Source organism: Pristis pectinata, chromosome 33 (assembly GCF_009764475.1).
Source record: "Pristis pectinata isolate sPriPec2 chromosome 33, sPriPec2.1.pri, whole genome shotgun sequence".
Lineage (NCBI taxonomy): Eukaryota > Metazoa > Chordata > Chondrichthyes > Rhinopristiformes > Pristidae > Pristis > Pristis pectinata.
The window spans coordinates 32,056-38,978 of NC_067437.1; positions in this window are offsets into that span (position 1 = coordinate 32,056).

Consider the following 6,923-nt stretch of genomic DNA (forward strand, 5'->3'; position numbering starts at 1 on the left):
GAGTGTTGGGCCAGGGAGATGGCATCCGCTGTAGACCTGTTTCGCCGATAAGCGAATTGCAGTGGGTCCAGGTTGTCTGGTAGGCTGGAGCTGATGCGTGCCATGACCGACCTCTCAAAGCACTTCATGATGGTGGATGTCAGAGCCACTGGTCAGTAGTCATTGAGGCATGTTACCTTGCTTTTCTTTGGTACCGGGATGATAGTGGTCTTCTTAAAACAGGAAGGAACCTGAGATTGAAGCAGGGAGAGGTTGAATATGTCCGCAAATACTTCTGCCAGCTGATCAGCACAAGTTCTGAGCACGCGGCCCGGGACGCCATCTGGGCCAAGTGCTTTCTTTGTGTTCACTCTCCGGAAGACTGATCTTACGTCCTCCACTGTGATCACAGGTTCAGCCGCGTTGGTGGCTGCCAGGGTGGATGGTGACAATCTACTTCCCTTTTGTTCAAAACACGCGTTAAGTTCATCAGGAAGGGATGCGCTGTTATCAGCTACGCAGCCCTATTTGCTTGTCCTATGCTAACCTCACATTCTTCTGAGTCCTCCTCCCTGATGAACACTGAAGCAAATATTCATTCAGGACCTCTACTACCTCTTCCGCCTCCAGCTAACGTTGTCCCTTTATTTAAGAAGGCTGCAAAAAACCTGGGAACTATTGACCAGTAAGCCCAACATCTGTGGTAATCAAGTTACTGGAGAGGATTCTGAAGGATAAGATATGCATGCATTTGGAAAGACAGGGGTTGATTAGGGATACTCAGCTCGGCTATGTGCATGGGAAATCGTCATGAATTTGAGTTTTTTTGAACAAGTAACTAAGAAGGGCAATGAGGGCAGGGTGGTAGACGAAGTCTATATGGACTTCAGTAAGGCATTTGGCAAGGTTGCACATGGTAGCCTGCTGTGGAAAGTTCGATCGCATTGGATTCAGTGAGAGCTGGCTAATTGGGTATACAATTGGCTTGGAGGTAGGTAGCGGAGAGTGACGGTGGAAGGTTGTTTGTAGGACTGGAGGCCTGTGACTAGTGGGGTTACCCAGGGCTCAGTGCTGGGCCCATTGTTATTTGTCATCTATATCAATGATTTGGATGTGAATTACAAGGCACGGTTAGTAAGTTTGCAGATGACACTAAAATAGGTGGTGTTGTAGACAGCCAAGATGGTTATCAACAATTACACCATGATCTTGATCAGCTGGGCAAGTGGGTCAAGGAATGCCAAATGCAGTTTAATTCAGATAAGTGAGACAATTTACATTTTGGGAAGACAAACCAGAGTAGGACTTAGTGAATGGTACAGCCCTGTGGAGTGTTGTAGAACAGAGGGATCTAGGAGCACAAGTACATGTTCCCTGAAAGTGGAGTCACAGATAGACAGGGTGGTCAAGAAAGCTTTGGGTATGCTGGCCTTCATCAGTCCGGACACTGAGTATAGGAGCCAAGATGTTGCAGTTGTACAAGATGTTGATGAAGCCACATCTGGAGTATAAAGATGTCATTAAGCTGGAAAGAGCGCAGAGGAGATTTGAGGATGTTGCCAGGACTCTATGGACCAAGTTTATGCAGAGAGGTCGAGCAGGTTGGGACTTTATTCACTGGAGCACAGGAGAGTGAGGGGTGATCTTATAGGGGTGTATAAATTCATGAGGGGCATTGATAGGGTAAATGCACAGGATTTCCCTGGGTTAAGGAATCCAAAGCTGGAGGACATGGATTTTGGAGAGAGGGGATAGATTTAGTAGGAACCTGAGTGGCAATATTTATTTTGAGGATTGTCTGTCTGTGTAATGAGCAACCAGAGGAAGTGATCACAGCAGGTACATTAAAATGTACTTGGACAGGTACATGAATAGGAAAGGTCCACAGGGATATTGGCCAAACACAGGCAAATGGGACTGAGAGGGACACCTTGGTCAACATGGACAGGTAGGGCAGAATGGCCCATTTCTGTGCTGTTCGATTCCATGGAGGCTGTGGAGGCCTTTGAAGTCCAATGATACATGTGAACCTTTCTTCACAGCCCCAGCTAACCAGAACAAGGCACCTGGGGTGGGCATGGAGTTAAACTTGAACAGACACAATCCTTGATCTCTGTAAGTTAATAACGCCACTCCAGCAATCTTCCCAGCTCTTCCAATGGTCTACTGACACACAGCCACCAAGTTAAAAACACACAGAGATCATCCTTCTGGAAAGCTAAACCCCTCTTCCACCACCAAGGTAGAGGGACAAACTGCAGCCTCTCTCCATACCCTCAGTCCCCACCTTGACTACAGCATGCCCCCGCCTCACTGATTGGAGCCAGCTATTTCCAATTCACCAAACCTCCAATCAGCACAGACAAATGCCAGGCCTCCAGCCCAGGGGACAAAGCAGATGGAACCAGAGGTGTTCTCTCAGGGGGGAGGAACTGGCCCTGCAACACAAGTTCAACTCCCAGCAGGGGCAACAGTAACAGGATCTTCCCCTCTCAACAAAGGACTCATCAACACCACGATCTAGACAAAGATAGGAAAGTCACTGAGGCATTTCGTTGACCCTCGGCAATGTTTATTAATGCAGCATAAAAAAAAATCCTATCCGGATGCATCAGCTTGGTATGACAACTGCTCTGCCAGAGACCACGAGAAACTACAGAGGGTTATGGACACAGCTCAGCACGTCACAGAAACCAGCTCCCCCTCCATGGACTCTGTGCTTCTCACTACCTCAGTAAAGCACACAACTTAATCAAAGACGCTACCTATTCTCTCTTCTCCCCCTCCCATCAGGCAGAAGATACAAAAATCTGAGAGCACATACCACCAGGCTCAAGGACAGCTACTTTCCCGCTGTCGTAGGACAATTGAACAGTCCCCTGGTATGACAAGATGGACTCTTGACCTCAGGCTACCTTGTCATGGCCCTTACACTTTATTGTCTACCCACATTGCACTTTCTCTGTAAGCGTAACACTTTATTCTGCTTTCTGTTATTGTTTTCCCTTGTACTACCTCAATGCACTGTTGTAATGAAACGATCTGTATGGATATATGCAAGTTTTTCACTGTACATCAGTACATGTGACAATAATAAACCAATTTACCAATCCCCACGCAGCCTAGTCGTGTAGCCAATAATTGAGTAACAAGACTAAATGCACCAGGTGACATCCACCCCAATGTTCTGCTTTCTCTCTGCTCCTTCACACACATTGGTTGGATCCTGCCAACTATGCCCAGAAGTATCACAAAGCTCTGGTTTGTAACAACGTGATTCAGAATCAGGTTTATTGTCACTGACATATGTTGTGAAATGTGTTGTTTTGTGGCAGCAGTACAGTGCAAGACATAGAAATTACTATAAGTTACAAAAAGTAATAAATCGTACAAAAGAGGAATAACGAGATAGTGTTCATGGGTTCATAGACAGTTCAGAAATCTGATGGCGGAGGGGAAGAAGCTGCTCCAGAAACGCTGAGTGTGGGTCTTCAGGCTCCTGTACCTGAAGTACAGTTGGTGAGGGTCCTAAATGATGGATGCCACCTTCTTGAGGCACCGCCTCTTGAAGATGTGCTCGATGGTGGGGAGGATTGTGCCCCTGATGGAGCTGGCTGAGTCTACAACCCTCTGCGGACTCTTTCGATCCTGCGCATTGGAGCCTCCATACGCGGTGATGCCACCAGTCAGAATGCTTTCCACCGTACATCTGTAGAAATTTGCAAGAGTCTTTGGCGACACACCAAATCTCCTCAAATTCCTAATGAGTAGAGCTGCTGGCGTGCCTTCTTCGCGATTGCATCAATGTGTTGGGCCCAGGATAGATCCTCAGATGTTGACGCCCATGAACTTGAAGCTGCTCACCCTTTCCACCGCTGGCCCCTCAGTGAGGACTGGTGTGTGTTCTCCCGACATCCCCTTCCTGAAGTCCACAATCAATTTCTTGGTCTTGCTGACAAAAGAAGATGGTGAGAGGTGACATTTTGTGTGCAGCTCCCAAGGGAATTATAAAACACTCCTGTTTGCAACTACTACATCTGAAATCTGCAGCCACAGAGACCGCAGTAAGCAGCATTGTTTAAAGTCATTTAAAAAACGAGCGATCTTCAGAACTGACAGACTTGGGACTCCAGACCACCCTGGAAGTGAAGCTCAGAAAACATCTCCATTGTTTCAGAAAATGTGGCTGCAGGAAAAACTGAAAGGCAGGGTCCTAAAGCCCCCCTTCTTACCATCCTTCTAGCTAATGTACAGTCTCTGGAAAATAAAATTAAGCAAGACTGCAGTACCAGAGGGACATCAGGGACTGTTGTGTACTTTGCTTCACAGAGACATGGCTCACCCCCAGCACTCCGGACACAGTGCACCACCATCCACTGCAAGGATCGGATGGCAGCATCTGGTAAACGCAGAGGCAGCGGCTTTTGCTTCATGATTAACACATCGTGGTGCACAGACGTGGTGGTTCTGTCATAGTCCTGCTCTCCTGACATGTAACATCTGGCGGTCATGTGTCATCCGTTTTATCTGCCAAAGGAGTTCTCTGCTGTATTACTGGTAGCAGGGTACATTCCACCCCTGGCAAATATCAAGCTGGCACTGGAGGAGCTGAGCACCGGGATCGACAGTCACGAGACGATGCACACTGATGCCTTCCCGCTCATCACGGGAGACTTCAACCAGGCCAGCTTGAAGAAGTATTTGACAAACTAATACCAAATTATTACTTGTGGAACCAGATAAGCCAACACACTCAATGACTTGATGACTGTTACACCTCCATCAAAAACACTTACCGTGCCATCCCGTGCCCGCACTTTGGCAAGTCCAATCACCTGGCTGCACTTCTACTCCCAACATACAGGCAGAGACTGAAGACCATAGCACCAGCGGTGAGGTCTGAGAAGGTCTGGTCAAGGGAGGTGGAGAAGCGGTTACAAAACTGCATTGAGGACACTGATAATGGGACATATCATCCGGCCCATTGCTACCACACAGGCAAGTGACTGCACGTCTAGTGGAATACTATTTCTCCCTTTCTATCTCCACCTCCTTCAGCTTGCTTCAGCGTCACCCAGTGCAACTCTTACTCCAGGTAAAAACACAAGAGACTGCAGATGCTAGAGCAACAAACAATCTCAGGGGGAACTCAGTGGGTTGAGCAGCATCTATGGAAGGAAATATCCTGACGCAGGGTTTTAACCCAAAACGTCAACAATTCCTTTCGGCCCACAGATGCTGTTCGACCTGCTGAGTTCCTCCAGCGGATTGTTTGTTGCTCCTTACTCTAGGTAAACTATCAGCTGGAAAAAGAGTTAAGGAACCAAATATGTCGGGCAAGCCCTTTGAAAATAGTTTTCTGTTGGGAAAGCAGCATAGCAGATAATGCCGCTGCTCAATCCTGATTTCTGGTACTGTCGGTGTGGAGTTTGCACGTTCTCCCTGTGACTGCATGGGTTTTCTCTGGATGCTCCTGTTTCCACCCATAATGACACAGTGATATTATCACAGGATTAGTAATCTAAGTAGCCAGGGTAAAGTCCAGGAGACCTGGGTTTGAATCCCACCATGGCATATGGTGATAAATTCAAATTTGAATTCTGGAATTGAAAAGTCTAAGGATGACGATGAAAACCATAGTCGATTGTTGTAAAGACCCATCTGGTTCACTGTTGTCCTGGAGGGGAAATAATCTGCCATCATTACCTGGTCTGGCCTGCAGGTGACTCCAAGCCCACAGCAGTGTGGTAGACTCTCACCTGCCCTCCAAAATGGTCCAGCAAGCCATTCAGTTGTAATAAACTGCTCGAAAGCCACAAGGAAACAAAATGAATTGACCCCAAATTGACCTAGGCACCAGAAATAACAAGGGCAAAGACTGCCCTGTCGACTCTGTAAAGTCCTCCTTACCAACATCTGGGGGCTTGTGCCAAAATTTGGAGAGCCTGGCATAATCATACTTATAGAATCATACTTTACAGCCGACATCCCAGACACCACCATCTCCAACCCTGGGTACATCCTGTCCCACCAGCAGACCCAGCAGAGGTGGTGGCACAGTGGTCTACAGTCGGGAGGAAACTGCCTGTGAGTCCTCAAAATTGGCCAGATCCCATGAAATCTCAGATTAAACTTAGGCAAGTAAACCTGCTGATTTCCACGTACCATCCCCTTTGGCTAATGTATCAATACTACTTCATGTGGAACACCTCTTGGAGGAAGCACTGAGAGTGCCAAAGGTGCAGAATGTATTCTGGGTAGGGACTTCAACATCCATCACCAAGAGTGGCTCAGTAGCACCACTACCGAGCTGGCAGAGTGCCGAAGGACATTGCTGCAAGATTGGGTCTGCGGCAAGTGGTGAGGGAACGGACAAGAGGGAGAAACCTATTTGATCTCGTCACAGATGCACTGTCCATGACAGTATCGGTAGGAGTGTCTACCGCGCAGTCCTTGTGTAGGTGAAATCCCATCTTACAGTGAAAATACACTTCATCGTCCCGTGTGGCACTACCATCCTGCTAAATGGGGCAGACCATGAACAGATCTAGCAGCTCAGGACTGGGCATCCATGAGGTGATTTGGGCCATCAGCAGCAGTGGAACTCTACTCAACCACAATCTACGACCTCATGGCCCGGCATATCCCCCACTCTGCCATCACCATCAAACCAGGGGATCGACCCCGGTTCAATGAAGAGTGCAGGAGGGTATACCAGGAGCAGAACCAGGCATATCTCAGAATGAGAGATCAACCTTATGAAGTCAGAAGACAAGACTACTTGCATGCCAAACAACATAAATAGTTTGGCCAAGGGCACAGCAAGTTCTGGAGCAGAAGTCTTCAGTACTATTGCTGAAATGTTGTCAGGGCCCATAGCCTTTGCTGTATCCAATGCCTTTAGCTGTTCCTTGATATCACACGGAGTGAATCAAATTTGCTGA